The 20796-nt window shown below is 44.6% G+C and overlaps 1 protein-coding gene and 1 pseudogene across 1 annotated transcript in view; one reads left to right on the top strand and one right to left on the bottom strand.

Annotated features, from left to right (window-relative positions):
* The window catches only part of LOC138174636 (BOLA class I histocompatibility antigen, alpha chain BL3-6-like), a 451117-nt gene that overhangs the window by 14370 nt on the left and 415951 nt on the right, over nt 1-20796 (bottom strand). The window lies entirely within an intron of this gene.
* Nucleotides 3251-3989, top strand: LOC138174524 (glycerophosphodiester phosphodiesterase 1 pseudogene; annotated as a pseudogene).

The raw sequence follows: 20796 nt of genomic DNA, 5'->3' as shown, positions 1-20796 counted from the left end.
GAAGGACTTCATAGTTACCTGCAGAGGCTTACAGGAACTGATGCTGAGTGAGGAGAGCAGAACCAGGAGAACTTTGTACACAATTACAGACACAACGTATGTGTGACGACCAGCTTTGATAGACTACATTCTTCTCAGTACTTCAGGGTTATAAGACAACTCCACAAGTCTCATGATGGAGAGAGACATCTACATTCAGAGAAAGAACTAGAAAGAACAGGCTTTGAATGCAGATTGAAGCAATACCTGCTCTCTTTCTTTTTCCTGTTTGGTTTTGTTTCCTCTTTCCCATTGTTCATTCCATCTGATACAATCCTTCTTTACAACCTGACTAATGTCTAATATGAAAGTATTTGCAAATCCTATAATTGATTGCATGCTGACATGGGGGGGGGGGAAGAAGGAGAGGGAGGGGGAGAAAATTTCAAAATCGGGATTATGGAATTAAATCTAGTAAATTAAAAGTAAACAAACACTTTAACAAAGACAAAAAAAAAGACTAATCCTGTATTTATTTATTTATTTATTTTGCTTTTTGGAGGGGGAAGGCAGGGCAATTGGGGTTAAGTGACTTGCCCAAGGTCACAGGCTAGTTTTGTTTTAAGTGTCTGGGGCTGGATTTGAACTCATGTCCTCCTAACTCCATGGCCTGTGCTGTATTCACTGCACCACCTACCCCACCCCCCCAGTATCATTTTCTTATTGATCTTATTTACAATTAGTTGATTTTGTTCTGAAACTACTTTTGTCCTGTAATTGCCTAAGTCACAGTTCTTTGTCTCTGATCTTGGTTCAGAGTTCAGCTGGTCTGTCATCAGTTAAGATGAAAAATCCAACTCTGGCTCAAGGAATTATGTTAACTTTGGAAACTGGGTGAGAATTCCAAGGGAGTTTGGGCCTGACATCTTTACACTACCAGGCTGTCCTTCAGAGATGTCTGGTTTGCTCTCCAGAAGTCTGGTCCAGTATCTTGCCCCTGGGCTCAGACAGTGAGCACATTTTAGTCTCAGGAGAGAAGAGGGGTGTTGCCAGCCCCCATCAGTCAGTCAAGTGATGCCCTGGCCTCAGCACTGTAACTGGGCGTGTTTCCCTTAATTCCATGATATCATCTACCCCATTCTTTGTTCTGTGTTCCCCAAGATCAATATAATGGGAACTGTCCTTTTGCTCTGGGCCTCTGGCATAAATGGAGGCAAGCCATTGACCCATTTACTGATAGGTAGCATTCCCCTGCTAATTTGCTCAGAGATCTGCCCCAGCTCACCCTTTTGTTAAAATTCAATTGTGACAAGCTTCTTATTCCACTTCTGATTCTTTCTTCCACACCTGTCATTTAAATTTCAATTTTTTGAAACAATAAATAAATTCTGAAAAAAATCCCAATTTTTCCTCAGTGAAATATATCATCTCTAGCATTTTTTTTTACTCTTGTAACTCTTATTTGCTCTCTTCCAGAAATCCTAGTTGATTTGCACCCAGACTGGGCTTTTCTTTGAGGCTTTGTGTGTTTATGTTTTGTGTCTTAAGTATCCCTGTCCCCAAGGTAAAATTTGTGGTGGCATCCTTCATTGTTTGCTTCTTCATTCAGTCTCCCTCCTTTCTGTGGACCTGATATCAATTCTCTCCACGTTCTGAAGGGATTATCCAGGATAATTGTGTTGCTGCTTTCTTGAGCTATTTATTACAGGTATTGAGTTGTAAGTTAGGGGATCTCAGACAATGCTCATTCCAGGGACCTGTAAGTTTTCAGTGTTCCCAATATGGCCTTATTCCCTACCTACTTCTTCCTACCCCCCCCCATCAAAGATCTGAAGATTCCTGAATTATGTTTCAGTCTGAACAATCCATCTGTGGGCTGACCCCATGTGGAGATTATTATGGATTCAGTCACTAAGACAACTGGAAAGCTATGCCGGTAGAAAGGGGCAGAACTTCAGAGCCCCTTTCATCTAAGACTCTTTCCCTGGTTATTCTTCTGTAGGCTTCAGACTGGGCTGGAAGCTGGACCTGAGACCCCACTCTGCTCCTAGGATTGGAACCCAAGCTGCTGCTTGCCTTGAATGTGTTCCCTGTTTAAGACTCAGCCTAGGGTCTAGCACCTGACCCTGACCCTCCATCTGCCACTTCTAGGGAGAGATGCCCTCAGTCTGCCCTAAATATCCAATCCTGAGAGGTAGGGTTTCCAGGCACAATACCTGTTCCTACCCCTTTATGCTGTATCTGGAACCCTTTTTTGGCCTGGTGAACAGCATTTCTCTGAACTGGAATGCTCAGTAATGCTTTTCCTGTCTGGAATCCTTCTCCAGTGTCCACAGAATCCTCTCTTTGTCTGGAACGATGCCTCTCTGTGTGGTCTCTTGAATTTCGCACCCATGACTCAAGCTGGGCTATGATCTCCATCTGCCTTTATTTTTTAGAAATTAAATTTTATGTTTATTTTTAGCTTTCATCACTCATTTCCACAAGATATTGAGTTACAAATTTTCTCCCCATTTTTCCCCTACCCACCACCCCCAAACAGGGATCCCACTGAATATCCCCTTCCCCAAACTGTTCTTTCCTATATCTTCCCCCACCCCCCCTCCAAATTTCCAGTAGGGCACAGTGGATCTCTATGCCCCAGTGCCTGTATATCTTATTCCCAGATGCATGTAAAATAATAATAATAATAATAATAATAATAAATATTGAACACTTAATTTTAAAACTTTGAATTCCAGCTTCTTTCCTCCCTCATCACCCATTCTTCCTGGGAAGATAAGCAATTCAATATAGGTTGTACATGTGTAGCTATGCAAAACCTTTCCATAGTGGATATATTGTGAAAGACTGACTATATTTCCTTCCATCCTTTCCAATCCCCCACTTGTTCTGTTCTCTACTTTGACCGTGTCCTTTTTCAAAAGTGGGTGCTTCTAAATTCCCTCCACCCAGAAAAAAGGAGATTGGGAGAAGCCGGAAAGCTCTGTTCTTAACTAAGTCATCTGTTATTCCTGTCGAAGTGGAAGGGACCTTACAATGCTGTCCATCAAACTAATCTGGCTACGCAACACTGGGACTTTAAAAAAATCAGCACGGTCATGAATTGCTGGTCCAAGGCACCCAGCTCCTACTTGCTGCTGCCCTCCTTCAACTTCGAGCCGGTGCCCAACCGCCGGGCCCTGCAGGTGCGCCGGCCCCGCGGCCGCATCTCTGTCATCGCTCACCGCGGCGGCCGCCACGACGCCCCCAAGAACACGCTGGCCGCAATTCGGGAAGCAGCTAAGAATGCAGCAACAGGTGTGGAGCTGGACATTGAATTTCCGGCAGATGGAGTTCCTGTCCTCATGCATGATGGGACAGTAGATAGGACTACTGATGGAACAGGTCGTCTGAGTGACTTCACAATTGCTGATGTCAGGAAGCTTAATCCAGCAGCAAACCACAGATTGAAGAATGATTTCCCTGGTGAAAAAATACCTACTCCGAAGGAAGCCATTGTGGAATGCTTAGATCATAACCTCACAGCCTACTTTGATGGCAAGAGCCATGCAGCTATGGCTGCTGGTGCTCTGAAACATACGTCTGTGGAATTCCCTAAGCTATGCAACATCAGTATTGTCTGCTCTTTCATGCCAGAAGTTATCTACAAGGTGAGGCAGGCAGATCGTAATGTTGTGAAAGCTTTAATCCAAGACCTTGGAGCCTTAGCTATTTTGGAGATGGGAAACGACGCTTCGATTCTCTTTGGAAGCATTTTATATATGCTGTTGGATATTCTCCTAGATTGGAGTTTGTATAATATCTTGTGGCACCTTTGTGGAATTTCAGCTTTCCTTACGCAGAAGGATTTTGTATCTAGGGCTTATTTGAAGAGGTGGTCAGCTAAAGGGATTCATGTCCTTGGTTGGGCTGTGAATACCCATGAAGACAAAAAATTCTAGGAAAGCCATCTTCACTCCAGCTATGTAACGGACAGCATGTTGGAAGACTGTAGTCCTCGTTTCTAGACCACTACCCTTTCGCAGGGACTTTGGTTTCAGAAACCTCTGCTGTCCTTATGCAAGCAAATCTAAATACCCGAATGTAGCCCGGAGTTCTTGAGAATCAGGTGGTTCACAGAAGTTGCAATTTTAACTTGAATCACAGCAGAAAGCTGTGGGTTAGCACCAGACACCATAGTGCGCTTGAGTTCGTCATGGCTGATCTTGGGGACTCGGATCTGTGAGGAGGTTTGCCCCTGCTTGCCTCTGATCCAACTGAGTTTTATACAGAGACTCGGTAGTGATGAGCACACATCCATGTAATTTGTACATGTTTAAAAAAACGATTGCAAATATAATGCAAAATGCATATTGACTCACACTGGACTTTTCACACTTAATGTATTCTTCCACTGTTTGTATTTGGCTATGTTGAACGATGTTTTATGGAAGTCAGATTGGGGAACCATACTAATAAAATCGTTAAGGTGTATATTAAACATACAGCGCCCTAAGTATTAACCAATTTGAGAAAAAAATGGGATGTAATGTAAAAAAATAAAGTGTGCTTCCAACTTTCCTCCCCCCCTAACCTGCCCTCCCTTCTATCATCCCCCTCTCATCCCCTTTCTCCCTACTCTCCTGTAGAGTGATATATCCTATTTAGTGTGCATGTCATTCCCTCCCTAAGCCAAATCCAATGAGAGTAAGGTTGATTCATTCCTTTTTGCCTTCCTGTTCTTCCCCTCCATTGTAACAGTTTACCCTTGCCTCTTATATATCAGATAATTTACCTCTTTTGTCTCTCTCCATCTCCTCTCATTATATTCTTTTCTCACCTCTTAATTTCACCTTTTAAGTACCATCCCTTCCTATTCAATTGATGCCATCCCCTCCATGTATTCCTGTAAACATATATACACACACTCACATATATATTCATAGGACATGTATGTATGTATACATATACATATATGTGTATATACATTTCTATTCCCTTCAACTATTCTCATACTGAGAAAAGTTTCATAAGTTACAATTATCATTTTGTAGGAATATAAATAGTTCAACTTTGGTAAGTTCCTTATGATTTCTTTTTCCCGTTTACCTTCTCACGCTTCTCTTGCTTCTTGTATCTGAATGTCAAATTTTCTATTCCCCTCTGTTTTTTTCATCATGAATGTTTGAAAGTCCTCTATTCACTAAATGACCATATTTTCCCCTGAAACATGATACTCAGTTTTGCTGGGTAGGTGATTCTTGGTTTCTATCCCAGCTCTGTTAACCTCTGGAATATCATATTCCAAGACCTTTTATCCCTCAGTATGGAAGCTGCCAGATCCTGTGTTATCCTGATTGTATTTCCACAACATTCAAATTATTTTTTCCTAGATGCTTGTAATATTTTCTCCATGATCTGGGAATTCTGGAACCTGGCTATAATATTCCTAGGAGTTTTCTTTTGGGGATCTTTTTCAGAAGGTGATTGTTGCATTCTTTCAACCTCTATTTTGCCCTCTGGTTCTAAAACATCAGGGAAATTTTCCTTGGGAATTTCATGAAGTATGATTTCTAGGTTCATTTTTTGATCGTGGCTTTCAGGTAGTCCAATAATTTTTAAATTATCTCTCCTAGAACTATTTTCCAGGTCAGTGTTTTTTCCAATGAGATATTTCACATTGCTGTCTATTTTTTTTCTTTTCTTTGGATCTGTTTAATAGTATCTTGATGTCTCACAAAGTCACTAGCTTCCATTTGCTCCTGAAGGAATCTTTCTAAATCTAAATCTGGAGGAATGGTTCTCTTCAGTGAGCTTATAAGATTCTTTTTCCATCTGTTAAATTCAGGTTTTTAAGGCATTCTTCTCCTCATTGGCTTTTTGAGCCTTTTTTGCCATTTGAATTAGTCTATTTTTTAAGGTGCTATTTTCTTCAGTTAGGTTGTTGACTCTCATTTCATAATTTTCCTTGCATTATTCTCATTTCTTTTCCCAATTTTTTCCTCCACTTCTCTTATTTGGTTTTTGAAATCCTACTTGAGCTCCTCTAATAGCCTGTAACAAATTCATATTTTCCTTGGAAGCTTTTGGTGCAGGAGTTCTGACTTGGTTGTCTTCCTCTTGTTCCATGCTTTGATCCTTTTGTCCCCAAAAAAGGAATCTAAAGTTGGAATCTTCTGTTTCCTTTGCTTCCCTCATTTATTCATGTTGATCTCAAGTACTTGACTTTTGAACTTTTTGCCACAATAGAACTCTGCTTTGTCCCAGAATGCTGGGGTTTTCCCAGTTGCTGGAGCTATTAGTTGGGTGCCCTCTCTGAAGCCTCCACTGGCTCTGGCAATCTGGTCATGCACCCCAAAACCTCCACCCTAAACAGTGATCCAGATCCAAGAAGGTTAAAAAAGGAGCGATTACCCCTCAGACTGGTTGCTAGGTCCCCCTCTAATCTGGAGGCTAGGAGCTCTGAAGCAGCTACTCTGCAGCCATAGAGCCTCAGCTGCTTCTCCCTCCTGGGGGCAAAGGCCAGACTGCACTCCGGGACTCCTGGTTCCCAAAGGCCACACTGCACTGACCTCTCACTTTGTCCTTAGAATTTAAGGGTTTATGATTCTGGAAACCACCATAGTGCTGTTGATATAAACTTGTTCCAGCTGTGGCTGTTTGTGGACACCCTGAGGCTAAAACCTCTGGCTCAAGCAAGGTGGGCTCGCCTGGGCTGTCTTCGGTGGGAGGTTAGCTTCTCTCTGTCATTTTGTGCGTTCTGTGGATCCAAAGTTTGTTTAGAGTCATTTTTTACATAAACTGGAGGAGGTGGGAGTAAGAGCTGAGAGGAAGTCCTGTTTCTACTCTGCCATCTTGGCCCAGCCCCCCTAAGGAGCTCTCCATCTTCTTTTAGAAGGTATAGAGGTACCAAACTGGGATTTCTCTTTCTGTCTCCTCCTCCATGTTGCTGCTTAAATCTTTCAATCAGTGACTTTTATGATCAGGTACAGTCTCCATTTTGAGTGCCATGTAGGAAGGAGTGGAAGCTAGGGTTCTAAACATGATTTATCCCAAACTGTTTCCAGTTTTCTCTGCAGTGCTTGTGGAAAAGGAGTATCCTTTACCTGCCCATTTGTATTCCTGAGGTTATTCAGTGCTGGGTCACTGCCTTCAACTGCTTTGTTTCTTTTTTTTCTCATCTAGTTTTTACCCCCTCTTCTTGTATGAACTGGCATAGCTGTCTGTGGCTGAGCAGACCAATAAGAACTTGGAATGTTCTACCAACCGTAGGGCATGAAGAGTCCATGTGAACATTTGGGGTGGATTCTCTAAATTGGCACACCTCACTTTTCTTTTAAGCTGTTTCAATTCTGCTTTGATCATACATCACAGCTCCTTCTCTGATGTGGGCACGCCATGGTGGGTGGTCCTGGCCCAGAGTCTCCTATGTCAGGCAATGAACTGCAAAGTTCTTGAGAGTGTCCTTGTCTTGCTTCTTCTGACCACCATGTGAGCACTTGCCTTATGTGAGTTCTCCATAGGATAGTCTTTTAGGCAGGCATGTATTTGGCATTTGAACAATGTGACCAGTTCATCAGAGTTGCACTCTCTGAAGCAGAGTCTGAATGCTTGACAGTTTAGTTTGAGTAAGGACCTCAGTGTCTGGTACCTTATCCTGCCAGGTAATTTTCAGAATCTTCCTAAGACAATTCAAATGGAAGCAGTTCAGTTTCCTGGCAGATGCTGGAAGACTGTGCAGTTTTCACAAGAATACAACAGTGAGGTCGGCACAATGGCTCTGTAGGCCTTCAGTTTGGTTGTCAGACCAATGCCTCTTCTCTTCCACACCTTCCTTCAAAGCCTCCCAAACACAGAGCTACATCTAATAATGCATGTGTCAACCTCCTAATCAATATGTACATCCTAGGAAAGTGCTACCAAGGTAAGTGAATTTATCCACAGCATTCAAAACGTCTCCACTTGCCATAACTGATGGTTCCATAAATGGATAGTGTGGTGCTGCCTGAAGGAGAACCTGTGTTTTCTTGGTGTTAGTTTTTAGGCCAAAATTAGCACAAGTAGCAGAGAATTGATTTGTAATTTATTACATCTCAGTTTCAGAGTGCACAATTATCTGTGAACAAAAACATCATGCACCAACTCTCCCTCCACTTTAATCTTGGCTTGAAGCCTTTTCATGTTAAATAGTTTGCCATCTGGGTTGGCTAGGTAGCACAGTGCACAGTAGCACAGGAGCACCAGCCCTGAAGTCAGGAGGACCTGAGTTCAAATTTGGCCTCAGACACTTAACCCTAGCAGTGTGACCTTGGGTAAGTCACTTAACCCCAATTGCCCTGCCTTCCGCATTCCAAAAAGAAAAAAAAATAGTTTACCATCAGAGCAGCAGCTGTCCTTCATACCATGTTTGTCCTCATTGATGGCCTTTGACAACATGGCTGAAAGCATCATACTAAAAAGCATGGGAGCAAGCACACAGCCTTGTTTCACTGCGCTGGTGACTGGGAAGGCACGAGATCATTGTCCATTATCTAGAACACTGGTGAGCATGATGTCATGGTACTGACATACAATACTGTTGAACTTCCCCAGGCAACCAAAGTTTAACATGTCCCATCAGTGCTTGTGACTGACAGGTCTACAAACGTTGTGTACAGACCTCTGTTCTGCTGCTGACATTTCTCCTGAGTTGTTGGTCAGCAAACAGGAAGCCACACTGGCTCTCAGGTACATGACCATCTTCCAGGTGAAGGATCAGACTATTTAAGGAGGACTCTGGGAAGAATCTCACCAGCAGTGACCAAGAGAGAGACCCCCTGTGATTGTCGCAGGAAAATCTATTTTCTCTACCTTTACAGAGATGGAAAATAAGGCATCCTTGAACTCCTGGGCAATAACCTCCTCTTGCCATATAACCTGGAAAATTTCAGCAAGCTTTTGTATGATAATAACCCACCCCTCCCACCCCCCCACCCCCCTCAGCTGGAATAGAATAAGCACCAAGTGCTTTGTGACTTGAAAGGAGCCTAATGACATTCAAAACCTCTTCTTCATTCTGAAGTTTGGCTGGAGAAGGACTGACTTCAACCTGAGGTAAATGATCAGTGGCCTCAGCATTGATTGATGATGATCTGTTGAGAACATGATGGAAGTGTTCAGCCCATCTCATCATGATTAGGATCATGTTCTAATCACTAATCAATGTGGCTCCATCAGCACTGAGTAGCTGAGATGCACCATAGGACTTTGGCCCATAAATAGCCTTCAGGGCATCATAAAAGTGCTTTGGATTGTTACTATCAGCATGAAAATGTATTTCATCTGCCTGATTACTGAGCCAGGAATCCTGCATATCTCAAAGCTTTGCTTGTCCTTTACTTTTGATGGAGCTGAATGCTGCCTTTTTAGAGATGGATGAACTCTCCTGCTGGTAGACCCTATGGAGTTCTCATTTTTCATTTAGCTGCTTCTGATTTTCCCATCATTTTTGTCAAACCAGCCTTGATATTTGCAAGTGTTCTGACCCAGATGCACCATTCAGAATGAGAGTAAATATAGTGCTGTACACCAAATCTCTGAAAGCTGCACACTCCTTTCCTGCTCCACTGTTGCAAACTGTGTGTTGGCTCAACTTTCCCTCCAAGTTAGCAACAAACTGTCCGTGCTAATGTTCTAAATCCTCCCCCCTTTTCTCTATTATTTTGCTTTAAAGGATAATAACCACTTTTGTCCTTCTGATTCTTACTTAGTTCCAAATTGCTTTCCAGTATGGTTGGATCAGTTCACACCTCCACCAACAATGTATTAGTGTTCCAATTTTCCAACATCCTTTCCAACATTTATCATTTTCCTGTCTTCTCATATTAGTCAATCTGATAGGTGTGAGGTGGTACCTGAGAGTTGTTTTAATTTGTATTTCTCTATTCAATAGAGATTTAAAACATTTTTTCATCTGAGTATAGATAGCTTTAATTTCTTCATCTGAAAATTGCTTGTTCATATCCTTTGGCCATTGGGGAACTGGATAATGATTTGTATTCTTATAAATTTGACTCAGTTCCTTTATATGTTTGAGAAATGAAGCCTTTATCAGAAATACTGGCTATAACAATTGTTTCCCAACTTTCTGCTTTCCTTTTAATGTTGGTTGCATTAGTTTTATTTGGGAAGAGACTTTTTAATTTAATGTAATCAGAAATATCCATTTTTATTTCATAATGCTCCCTATCTCTTGTTTATTCATACATTCTTCCATTCTCCATAGGTCTGAGAGGTAAACTATTCCCTGCTCTCTCAATTTGCTCATGGTATCATCCTTTATGTTTAAATCATGTAGCTATTTTGACCTTATCTTAATATATGGTATGAGATGCTGGTCTCTCTCTAGTTTCTGTCATATTGTTTTCCAACTTTCCCAACAGTCTTTGCCAAATAGTGACTTCTTATCTCAGAAGCTGGAGTCTTTGGGTTTCTCACACAGTAGACTACTATAGTCATTTCTGTACCTAATCTATTCCACTTATCCACCACTCTTACTTCTTAGCTAGAACCAAATCATTTCAATGATTGCTATTTTATAAGATAATTTTAGATCTGGGATAGCTAGGCCATCATCCCTTTCCTTTTTCCCCATTAATTCCCTTGATATTCTTGACCTTTTGTTCTTCCAGATGAATTTTTCTATTATTTTTTTCTGCCTCTATGAAACAGATATTTCGGCAGTTTGATTGGCATGGCACTGAATATGTAAAATGTTTTAGGTAAAATTGTCATTTTTATTATATTAGCTCAGCCTACCCACGAGCAACCAATATTTTTCCTGTTGGTTAAATCTGACTTTATTTGCGTGAAAAGTGATTTGTAATTGTGTTCATGTAGTTCTTGAATTTATCTTGGCAGGTAGACTCCCAAATATTTTATATTGTCTTCAGTTATTTTAAATGGAATTTTTCTTTCTCTTGCTGCTGGGCTTTGTTGGTATTATATAAAATATAGAAATGCTAATGATTTGTGTGGTTTATCCCTGTGACTTTGCTAAAGTTGTTAATTATCTTAAGTAGTTTTTTTAGTTCGTTCAGTAGGATTCTCTAAATACACCATCATAACATCTGCATAGAGTGATAGCATTGTTCCCTCGTTGCCTATTCTAATTCTTTCAGTTTCTTTTTCTTTTCTTGTTTCTATAGCTAACATTTCTAGTACAATATGAGATAATGGTAGTGATAATGGACTACTTTGTTTCACCCATGATCTTATGGGGAAAGATTCTCACTTAACCTCATTACAGATAATTCTTGTTGATGGTTTTAGAAGAATATCACTTATTTTATGGAAAGCTGCATTTTCCCTATGTTCTCTAGTGTTTTTAATAGGAACAGATGTTGTATTTTGTCAAAGACCTTTTCAGCTTCTGTGGAGGTAATGATATTATTTATTGGTTTTGTCATTGATATGGTCGATTATGCTAATAGCTTTCCTATTATGGAACCAGTCTCCCATTTGTTTGTGACCTTCTCAGAGGCAGAGCCTCCCTTAACATCCAATATGGCCTCCTGGGACTACACACAGAGATGATGGTGAAGATGGAGAATGTGCAAAGCCCAGCAGTCACCACCATGTTCCAACCATTTATCAGAGAGAGCTGAGTAAAATGCCCTCCCTGCTCATGGAAGGGCTGGGCCTCAGCCTCAGCCTCAGTGACCAGCTGGATTCCCATCCAGAATCTGGCAGAGGGAGCCTGCCTAGAGAAGCTGTTAACATCAGCAGGAAGGTGGGCCCTGTGCCTCTGGGGCTCTAGACCCATCAGTTATATCTGAAATGTCAACTCCACTAGAGCCAGTTTTAGTCTATAAATATGTAGCTAATCAAGGTCATCTTTAGATAGAAGTCTACAGACCCCTGGTTACAAATTCCTGGGCTGAAGGTTCTGGGCCTTTCCCTCTCCTGGGTGGGCCTCTGAAAAGGCTGGAGGAGGAGGCCTGTGATGGGAGGGAGGGTCCTGGTCTCCAGGGCCTCTATTTCAGGGGAGGCCTCAGCACAGGCTTCTCCCCATTTCCTCATCAACTACAGGGCTACTGCACTTCTCTGGACCTCTCCATCAGGCCTTCCTTCCCCAGGAAACTTACCAGGGGAAATCTCATTATCCTGCAAGACTGAATCAGCCTCAGGGCTCACATCTTCTCAGTAGCCTCTGTCCTTCTGATTGGAGCCTCTTGCTGGAGGGCAGAGTAGAAGGCTCTGTGAAAGGACAGGGACCCAGGCTGGTCTTCTCCCCATTTCCCACCAGCTGTCCTGCTGTGGACCTCTCCATCCCACCCCCTCCCCAGGGGGCCTCCTCCTCTGCCCCTTCCTTCCATACCCCTCCCCACTCAGCTTCCTTTTGTGTGTTCTCAGCTCCCATTAGACTATAACCATTGGAGGGGAGCAACTCTCTTGGTTTTTATTTGTATTTATATCCCCAGTTTTTAATATAGTGCTTGCCATATAGTTGGTGTTTAAGAAATGTTTATTGACTGACTGCCTGAGATCATTAACCAGGCTTATAGGGACACTGAAGGAAGTACCAAGTGACAACACCTCCCCTTCCTAGTAGCCCCCTCCCCACAATCATTATGGAAGGAAGGACCCCTTGGAGGGTAAGACCCTCATCCCACCTCAGCTCTGCACAGCAGAGAACCCTGCAGGACCCTTTGTTCCATCTTCCAGGGGTCAGGCCTCAACACTAGGAGGGAGAGATGGACATTTGTGGTCTCACCTGCACATAGGCTGTATGGGGGGGGGGGGGTCCACAGGACACATGTGGTCAGAGCAGTGTCTATTGGGTTCCCTTCCATGGAGGACGGGCTCGTTTTACCCCCCAAAGTAGGAAAATTATCCCCAAGCTCTGACTGGTCCAGGCAAGCAGGCTTTCAGCCATTGACATAGTTTCCCAGTTTCCTTGACTGTTTTCCTGGAAACCAGGAGAAGTAGATGAGAAGGTGGAGCATTGTGTTCTTCAGGGAGAGGGGACATGGAGGGTTTCCTTGGAGGACCAGCAGGGATGTCGATGTCACTGGATCCAAGGTGGTGAGGTCAGGGTGGTGGCAGTGTATGAAATGCAAGAATGCAATGGGGGCTGAGGTGGGGCTCTGAAGGGCTGGAAGCCACATGTTGTTCTATTGGATCCTGGAGGTGAGAGCGAGCCCCTGGAATGTAAAGAATAGAGGGGGGTGTAGCAGCAAGCACCCCAAGCATCCCCAGGGTGGCTGCCAACACAGGTTCTTGAATCTTCTTTGATAAAGGAAAGCAACTCAAAATGGGTTAACAAGATTACTTTAATCAGTCAAATATGTATTATTTACCTAGTTCAGGGGAAAAAGGTCAGCACCCCAAACTTCAGAGTATACAGACAGAATTATCAAGACAGAAACAGATCAAGTAGACAGATTTCCAAACTGTCCAACCCTTACATCCATACCAAATCACAGTTACTATCAATATCTGGGTTTTTCAAAGCCGGGGGGCTCTCAACAATGGCTTCCCAGAGTCTCATCTGATCAAATCACAGAACACTTCTCAAAGTGAGCCCCAAAACAAAGCCTCAAATCAGGGTTTATATAGCCTGCTCTTGGCTCAGAGAATGTAACAACCTTCTGGACCCACTGGCCAATCAAAAATATCTACTGAAAAACAAGCCTCCCACCCCAGGCTACAGGTGCACTTTAGCCTAGGGGCAGGGAAGATCTTTAAAATTTACTTTCCCATTACAGGGGGACATGTTCAAGCCTGCCTTAAGAGAGAGCTGGGGGGAGGATGGATTAGAGTGAGGAGAGACTTGTGGCAGCAGACCAAGCACAGACTAAGGGAATCTCCTAGGAGTGGTGACTTGGACAAGAGTATCAGAGGAGAGGAAGGGGGATGTGAGAGATTTTACCAAGGAAGAATGAACAGACCTTGGGAATAGACTGGCTATGGGATGTGGAAAGAGAGAGAAGTCTGGCCTTGATATCTAGGTTTGGAGGCTAGAGGACCCAGAATGGTGGTGCCTTGGAGTGTAACAAGGAAATGTAGCAGGGTTAAGTGCTTAGGGATGAAGCTAATGAATTCAGTTTTGGATGTGTGGAGGTTAAGGTGTCTACAAGCCATCTATTTGTAGATGTTTAGTAGGTATTTGGAGATGGGAGACTGTAGGTCAGGAGAGAAGTTAGGGCTGACAAGTAGATTGGATTATCCTCAGCACAGAGATGAGAATTGAAGCCATGGGGGCTAATGAGATCCCCAAGGGAAATAATATAGAGGGAGAAGAAGGTCCAGGACAGACTCCTGGAGGAAACCCAGCAAAAGAGACTGAGAAGGAGGAGTCAGAGAGGTAGGAGGAGAAACAGGAGACGGGGCTGTCAGGAAAACTTAGAGAGAAGAGACTGTGACAATGAGGAGGTGAGGTTAACTGACTGTGTCAGAGGCCGCAAAAAAGTCAAGAAGGAGGATGATTGTGGAAAAGCCAGTAAATTTGGCAATGAAGAGGTGCTTAGTATCTTCCTTAAATAATTTTTTAATATTTTAATTCTAAATTATCTCTCTTCTCCCCCCCCCTCTGAACTTCTCCCTCCCCTACACACTAAGAAAAAACAAAACCCATTACAAAGATCTCTGTTTTTGGACAGTCCTTGGCCATGAAGGAGTCCTTCCTGGGAGGAGAGAGGGGGCCCCTATTGACACTTGCTTTCCATGACTGAAGTCACAGAGCCACACTCAGTGGAATGTTGGCTGTCAATAAGGTAGGTCCTTTTCAGGTACCCAACTGATGTCTAAGGAGGGGCCCCTTGGCAGCCAGACTTCATGAGTTCCAATGCTGAGAATACTATGTAAGCCATGGGAATGAGTTCAACGTCAAGCTTTATTGGCAGATGGGGGAGAGGGTTACCAAGACAAGGGGAAGAGTCCCCCATCTCCATCTCCAAAGCACAAACTAATACAGAGGATAAGTCACCCAGGAGCAGCACTTTGCTGGGGAGCACAGAGACCTGGGTTCATCCTGCAGGAAGGAGGTAGTCTGGGGGAAGGGGAGTTCGTGCTAGAGAGGAGGGGCTGCTCCAAATGCCCTACTGAGAGTGGAATTCTCATGCAGACAGTTTTTGTCTTACACAAAATCCAATCACACAATTCTGACTTTACATAAAGAATTGTGAAAGGAATCCATGTTCCATAAACCCCCTCTGTTAGCTTCATGGTACAATACTGTGCAGTTTCCACTGCAGCCCTAGGTTTGGCTCACTGCTTCACAGCCTCCCCCCCCCCCCCCATCTCACTCCACCCTCCCCCCCCAAAAAAAACTCTGCAAGTGAAAGCAGACGTTGCAGGAAGACCAAGGCTATTACTGATGCATGCTCCGGACTAGAGGAGAGGAAGCAAAATGTGCAATATAGAAGGATATGGAAACACTAGAGTTGCCTAAAATTTTCCTGCAGGATAATTTGGCTGCATCTGCATCCCACACACATCAATCCAGACCCACAAGTTTACAGCAGGTCTGAGGATTTCAAAGCCACTGCTCCCACTTGTGGCTCCGGAGTGGAGCTAAGACCCAGGAGCCTTTTCAAAGGTCATTTCCAAGGCTGGTGAGGCTCCACCTTCTAAGCTTGGACATGGGCCTAGGATTGTTATAATGGGGCACATGCAAGGGGTGCGGGAAGGTGAGATGTAGGTCTTACCCATCAATGAGGGGCTACAGTAACAGAAGTTATTTGGAGGTTGGCAGGAGCTTTGCTCCCATTCTACAGTAAATCTGAACTTGGGGTCCAAGTCCCACCCCTCCCTCACCCCAGGGATTCCAGGAAGGATATCAGGGAATTCATAAACTTGGATAGAGGGCTGGGGTGGGGAATTACATCTTTATTTCCATGTAATTGGCTTCCTTTGTATGTTTTATTCATGTATTTAAAAGCATTATTCTCCACAGAGATACCTAGTGGTTATCCTACTGCTGAAGTTGTACAACCACAAACACAGTTAAGCACTGTATACACAATTTCCTTTCCCTAACTCAGGACTATACAGAACTTCCCTCCCATCCCTGCTTCCCCTAATTCAGAGCTAAAAAAAGTTCAAGGTCCACATTTTCAGGTCAGAACATCATCACAGGATTTGACCACAGACTGGGAAGTTCCTGGTTTTAAAAGAAAGTCTGAGTTTCTTTTTTTCCCGGAATAGGAATTTCCCTTATCAGTCCAACTAGTAACCAGCGACATTTCCGCATCTCGTGTTCTCATTGGATGTGGCAGGACAAACTAGATCAAACCAAAGTTCTGTAAAACGAGGGTCGCCTCCTTTCCCCACTCCTGGAGGTCACCTCTGCCTCCTTGTAAAGCAAAAGAAACTGGAGAAACCTGGGCTCTCCTTCCCTTTCCTCCACCTTGCTGGGTGACAAGCTAGTGTGGTCATCCCAGGCCTAAGGTTTCTCATCTGTCATAGATGTTTTTTGATACATTGCAATTGTACATTTTTAACACATTGTAGTTGATACATTATAAAGTACATTTGGATACATTGTAATTCGATTGCTTAGAAGACATTGTCATTCTAATGAATGATCTCAAAGTTTCTTCCCTCTCTCTCCCTTGCCCTTCTGGCCCCATTTCCAAGGGCAGATGCCAACTATTTCTGAAGCCTTCATGAGGCTGGTACACCTAGGGCTTTGCTCATGGTGGGCACCTGGGGTGAGACATGCTGACCTGCTGCCAGTTATCTCCCTGCTTACATCCTCACCACCCTCCTGTCTATTTCCTAGAAGATCTTGGTGTAAAAATGAGTATTTCTGACAGGAGCAAAGAGGGGTGGAGGAAAAGGTTCACAAGCGGGTTCTGGCTGAGCCTGAGAGCCAGGAGAGGCCATTCCTGGAAGCTCCTGCCCCACTGAACTCAGACAGGGGGGTGGGGTGGGGAGAAGGATGAGTGTGGCGTGGGCAAGTCCAAGTAGGCAGTACTTTCTAGGGAAAGAGGCTCCCAAGCCATTTCACTTTTCCTCTACTTGGAATTTGGGGACTACAGGAAGGGGAGGTTGGGGTAGGAATGAAGAGAAACTATGTCTAGGGAGGAATCCTGCTTGGGCAGGGGAGACTGGGGCTATAGGCATTGGTCTTACAATGGAGTGGGGCAGGGTGGAGAGGATCTGTCTGAGAATCATCAGTCATCACCCTGACTGCTGCCCAAGACACCTGTGAGGAGATAGACAGCTCTGGGGGCCAGTGGAGGAAGCTCCCTAGTCTAGGGGTGATTGGAGTTGGAGGACTTTGTCCTTGGATTGAGGACCTGGGGAAGATTAGCAGGAAGCAGGGAGGCTGCTGGGAGACTGCAGTCACTGCCATCATCCAAGGACTGGGGAAGGGGGACTCTGGGGCTCCCCCAGGACTTGGAGGATGGAGCTCTTCCTAATGCCCAGGAGCTCTCCTCCTGGTTAATATAATTCAAAAGGGCCCCCACCCAATGGAAAACCTGGGTGTGGCAGAAGTAAGTAAGTAAGTACAGCCTGGGCCCTGCCCTCAAGAAGCTTCCAATCTAGAGTCAATCACTCTAACATACAAGCTGCTGTAATACAGCAAACAGAAGTCCACAAAGTGCTATTTGACACTTATGGATGGGATAATCATTTCCAAATGAAGTGGTATGGCCAGCCATCTAGGAAGAGGTGGTGCTTTTTTTTTTTTTTTTAAGCAATTGGGGTTAAGTAACTTGCTCAAGGTTACACGGCCAGGTGTTTCTGGGTGGGTGCTAAGTGTCTGAGCCCGGGATTCGATCTCCAGGTCATCCTGACACTGGAGCCGGTGCTCTTACTTGCTGTGCTACCTGGCCTCCCCAAGAGGTGGTATTTGTTGAGGAGGGTTTAATGGGATGAACAGGGTTTTTAGTGATGGGCCTAGGGGATGGTGTGGACAAAGGTATGAAGATAGGAAAGTACAGGATGTGGCCTCATAGGATGAAAAGGGATTTTATATTCATGGGGGAGAATATTCCCTACTTAGTAACAGTTTGGGTGGAGAGAAGCTATGCAGGCTTGAGGACTTGTCTAAAGAGGAAATAAGTCACTTTCCTGCCTCTGGGGGCAATTGTTTTTCTCAGTGAAGGGATCTCTGCCCCTTGCCTTCACTTAGGAAGGAGTGTTCCCCTTCTGGGAGAAAAGTCCTCCAGTTCATCTGCCAATGCCCTAGCGACCCTACTGGCCAGTAACCTGTTACAGGGACTTTAGAGATAAAAATCCTTCGTTACACTAAGAAGATGAGGCCCAGAGAAGTGGTGGGCTCTGTATATGTATATGAGGATCTCTGAGCTGCAAGTTGGCTTAGAAAAGCCCACATTAACATTATGTTTCATGGTGTCATTATTAGTTTTGTTAAATATTGTAAAAGTCATGAAAATTGTGAGAATAGAGTAATAAATGACCTTACCAACCACCTTTGTCTGAGTTCCCTCACTACCCAGAGGAGGCCACATTGACCTGGGAATCAGAATCATCTAGTCAGGAGGCAAACTGAGTCTTATCCCCCAAATCCCTGTTCCAATCTCTCAGACTCCCTTTATTTGGCTGCAGTCTGCTTTTCTTTCCCAGGTGGCTCTGGGGGAAGAGACCTCACATCAAGTCTCCTATGAAGGGAAAGAATATCCTTTGGCTATAATTTGGCCATGGGTCAGTGAGAATCCAAAATTGGGATCCTATCGATCTGATGGTGATAAATATTGCCAGCTCTGGTGTCAATTGACTAAAGATCATCTTGAATTATGCCAGCTCCAGGGACATTAAGGCCCTCCCCAACAAGCTCCAGGGAAGGGCTGCAGGATCCTGTCCCTGTCTGTCCCTCTTTGTCCCTCTCTCAACTAGGAGAGGTGTGCATGGAAATGCAGGGCATCCTAGCCTTGATGGACACAAGGTTTTCCTTGTCAGTCTTGGATCCTTGCAATTCCCTCCTCACCCTTCCCCAGAGTAATGATAGCCTGGTGGTTATGGGAGCAGCTAACAAGCCCCTCTGAGCTTTACAAACTTTCCCTCTCCCTGTCATTCTCAGACAAGACCACTTCCAACACACCTTATTCCTTCTCCCTGAGGTCCCTTGTCACCTACTGGGTCACGATATCCTATCCTTCCTCTCTGCTGTGCTCATTTTCACCCCTGTTGGCCTTTGGTTGGATCACTGCTCCCCTACCCCCATGCATGTAGCTGCCTTATCCCTCCTGCCTCAGTCCAAGGCCCCTGAGATACCTTGCCAAGGTCCCACCCGACCTATGGGCTATGGACCACACAGATGCTGGATGCATCTCTACAGCCACACCCACACCCACAGAAGTGCCCTCTCCCATGTCTCTCCCAGTACCTACTTCCCTGTGCTGCCATTGAAGGTGCTTTGCCCCTACCCCAGAGTTACATTTCAAAGGGACTAGCTGGCCCCTGTAACTCTTCCTGCAGCACCCCCACATTCCCCATCAGGAAGCCTGGTAACCGAGGCTGGTGCCTTGTCCAAGACCTCTGTGCCATTAATGCCATTGTCCTACCTTGCTCCGCTGTGGTCCCTAGAGCCTGTACACTGTAATCCCCTACTCCTCCTTCTGCTGCTGTGTTCACTGCTGTCTCCCTCTGCCGTGCCTTCTTTTCTAGCCCTGTGTGCCCTTCCTGCCAATACCTTTGTGCTTTTACTTGGGAAGGATGGCAGTACACCTTGACAGTCCTCCCTCAGGGTTTCACTGAATCTCCTTAATTCTTTTCCCAAGTTCTGCATGATAATCTTGCCCCTCTTGTCCTTCCCCATGGCTCTGTATCCTTCCTGTATATAGATGATCTGTTACTCTGCTCCCCTGACTTAACTTTGGGGGAGCCTGATGCCATAGCCTTCCTCACATTCCTAGTAATGAATGGTCACAAGGCTTCCTGAGATAAACTCCAGTTTTGCCACCCTCTGCAAAATTCCTCTGGCACTTCATTTCCCAGGCTACTGTCTCCCTTGATCCCACTCAAACCCAAACTATCCATGCTTTTCCCCTCCCAATGTCCAAAAGGCAACTAGGGACTTTCTTGGGCCTCACTGGGTAATTCCAGTCATGGATACCTGAATTTTCTGTCCCAGGATGCCCCTGTACACAGCACTGCATTGCCAAAGTCCCGCCTCCTCCACCTGTCCAAGGAACAACATAAGGCTAGAGTCCATTAAGGCCTCCCTCTCTGAGCCCCCTGCTCTGACTCTTACCAATTATTCTCAGACATTTGTGCTCTTCCCCATGGAAAAAAAGAGGGGGTGCAGTAGGAGTCCTTCACCTCACCTGCAGGCTTCACCCAGGGCTGCTACTAGGACTGGGGAGTATTGGCCTTGGGAAGATACATGGTGAAGTGGAAGACCCCAGGTCAAGTCCTAACTCTGGCTTTCACTGGGTGTGTGCCAAAGTCAAGGTCCTTGTAGGGCAAGCTAAGGTTGGGGATGGGAAGGCCTCTGTTTGCCAGCCCTAGCCCAGCACACATGTATGGGGCTCTAGAAGGGTGTTACCCAACAATTGTTTCCAATGGGCAGTTTCAACATTCTTCCATGGTCCTGTGTGTGTGTTGAACAAGGAGTAGCAAAGGGCCAGAGAACTTGATATGAACCACCTGTAAGAGTAGAGGAAATTAGCATCACAGACTTCCTGCTTCTGAACACCCATAAGAGGCAGGCTTTGGAAAGTTGGACTCTGGAGGTCACAGTTTGGAGAGATGTTTCACATTTCCCTGAACTGATTATTCAGCAGAGATATCAATAAAGCAGCATTTTGGGCCTGCTCCTTGTGAGCCAATGGGGCCAGGAAGTCTTGTGAGAAGAGAGAAGACAAGACCTCCCTGTACAAC

The sequence above is a fragment of the Petaurus breviceps genome, unplaced genomic scaffold (assembly GCF_028583685.1).
Source record: "Petaurus breviceps papuanus isolate PSGF00001 unplaced genomic scaffold, PetGlider_PUasm1.0 689, whole genome shotgun sequence".
Lineage (NCBI taxonomy): Eukaryota > Metazoa > Chordata > Mammalia > Diprotodontia > Petauridae > Petaurus > Petaurus breviceps.
This window is presented reverse-complemented; position numbering and strand designations above follow the sequence as displayed.